Below are 2,565 nucleotides of genomic sequence, written 5' to 3'. Positions count from 1 at the left end.
ACTAATATTATTACAGTATTCAAGACATACTGGTCTGGTGTCTGCCCTCTTTCCTGGAGGAGGGGGCTATATACCTTTGTGTTGACTTTGTACTTTAATCTCTGAGTGCTGCTTGCCTCCTTGTAATGCCTACATTCTAGAGAAAGCCTTACTGTAAGTTCCCGGTATTCACGACACTTTGTTGCATCTGGCATGTGTGGGTAGGGTAGAGAAGTAGTTAATAGGAAGGGAAGAATGGAAGGAAGTCTTCAATTTTTTAAAAAATCTTTCTCTCACTTTGTAAACAAATTACCAAAGTTCCAGAGAGCAGAGGGCACACAGACACACAGACGTGACAGAGGCAGGCTGTTCAGTTCCCAGATGAGTCACCTTTCTATCTCGCCCTTCCTTGTGTGTGGGACATTACAGTATTTTTTTGGAATGGAAAGTGTCTACCTTCATAAAAGGAAGGTCTTTGTCTCTTTCATTCACCACTGCATTCCCAGTGCCAGAATTATGCCTGATATGTAGGAGATTCTCAATATATGTTCTCGGAGGAATTAATAAATGAATAAAATAAAGGCTATTTATCAAAATTAAGTACAGCTTATAGGATATCATGAAAAGTCAATTGATCCAGACTTGCCAGTAAGATATACAATCAAAAGGCATGTAGAGTTTGAATTTTTTATTGGCTTTACTGACCTTTACCATTAGTATCTTGTTAGTCACCTGAACCTCTCTCTGCTGCCTGCATCTCTAGGTTAGAACATCTAGGATCACAGTGAAGTTCCATACAATCAGAAGTCATTCATTTGACCAGCAGGCAGTTGGCCATGTGCCAAGAGGTTTCAGGGGAATTTCCTACAAATAGATTCTTATTAAAAAACAATCACATGTGTTAGAGAGGCGAGTCCAAGGGATGGTTTAATTTATGTCTTGTACCCTGGCCCACGGCCTCTTTTCACAGCTGGACCAACACGGCAGTAAATAAATGAAATCCCAGAATGGAGTAGGATGCCTATGAAAAGAAGACTGTTGTCTGGCTAGAGAGTACTGCTGACAAATAGGGCAGAGAGTTGAGAAAGGAAAGATGACTCAGTTTCTTTGGGACACCTATGCTAGCACTTGAAAAATCTGTGTTTTAATTTTGCTGCTCTTATTCCATGATCCCAAATGAAGTATTTCTTGGCATAAGTGCTTAAGAGAAAGGTTCCAGCATGTCCCATTTACCGCAGAATATTCCAGGTTTATTTCAGCACAATTTACAGAAGCCAAAGAATGTTTGGGGTTACGAATGGAGGCAGTTAAAGAATGATCTATTATTTCTGCACATAAGTTAGCTGAAAATAGGCACCATAAAATGTATTTTAGCAAGAAAATATATTTTCCCAGTAATGAGGTACAATTATACTCAAAGGTGACTAGACTTGATTTTCACAAATGATAACTTAGCATGTACCCAAGCATCCTTCAAGAGCCCAAAGCAATTTGGACTTGAGGCAAGACATCTGTCTAGATAAATGAGTGATGTAAGTTCTGATTCTAGGCAAATAATTAACTCGTTTGAAAACCTTAATACTTCTTTGATAGAATAAGCCTGGTTAAAGTATTAGAAGACATAATCTCCTGTGTCTTTTCTGCTAGTAACATTCTGTATGACTTTACGTGTCCAAATCTTAGTTTCCTTATTTACAAAATGGAAATGATAACCACACCACTACTACCTAATATGGGTCGAATTATAATCCTCAAAAATATAGCGAAGCCTTAAACTGTGACTATGGCCATTTTTTGGAAATAGTTTTGAAGATATAATAACCACACCAAGGCTACCTAATATGGGTCGAATTATAATCCTCAAAAATATAGCGAAGCCTTAAACTGTGACTTTGGCCATTTTTTGGAAATAGGGGTTTTGAAGATGTGATCAAGTTAAGAGGTCATTAGGGTGGACTCTACTTGAATGTGACTGCTTTCCTTATAAGAAGAGGAAAATTTGGACACAGACACAGGGAAAAGGCCGTGTGACTATAACTGATGAAGTAGGGCACCTTGGACCAAGAACAGCAAAGATCAAAGCCTGCCACCAGAAGCTAGGAAGGCACAGGGAAGGATCCTCAGTCTCAGTTCAGTGGGAGCATGGACTGGAGGACACCTTAATTCTGGACTTCTGGCCTCCAGAACTATGAGAGTATAAACTGTTTGTTTTTAAAATATATATATTTTTATTGATATCAGAGAGGAAGGGAGAGGGAGAGAGAGAGAGATAGAAACATCAATGATGAGAGAGAATCATTGATTGACTGCCTCCTGCACACTTTTATTTGGCATTCCCTACTGGGGATCAAGCCCACAACTGGGATATTTTCCCTGACTGGGAATTGAACCATGACCTCCTAGTTGATAGGTCTCATAGGTCGATGCTCAACCACTGAGCAACACCAGCCAGGCTAAATTCTGTTGTTTTAAGCCACCCAATTTTTGATAATTTCTAATAGCAGTCTTAGGAAACAAATACATTACCTAACTTTCATGATATTCTAAAGTAAAAAAAAAAAAGATAATATATGTGAAAAATGTTCT

This window comes from Myotis brandtii, unplaced genomic scaffold (genome assembly GCF_000412655.1).
Source record: "Myotis brandtii unplaced genomic scaffold, ASM41265v1 scaffold769, whole genome shotgun sequence".
NCBI classification, from domain to species: domain Eukaryota; kingdom Metazoa; phylum Chordata; class Mammalia; order Chiroptera; family Vespertilionidae; genus Myotis; species Myotis brandtii.
Note: the sequence above shows the minus strand (reverse complement) of the source record.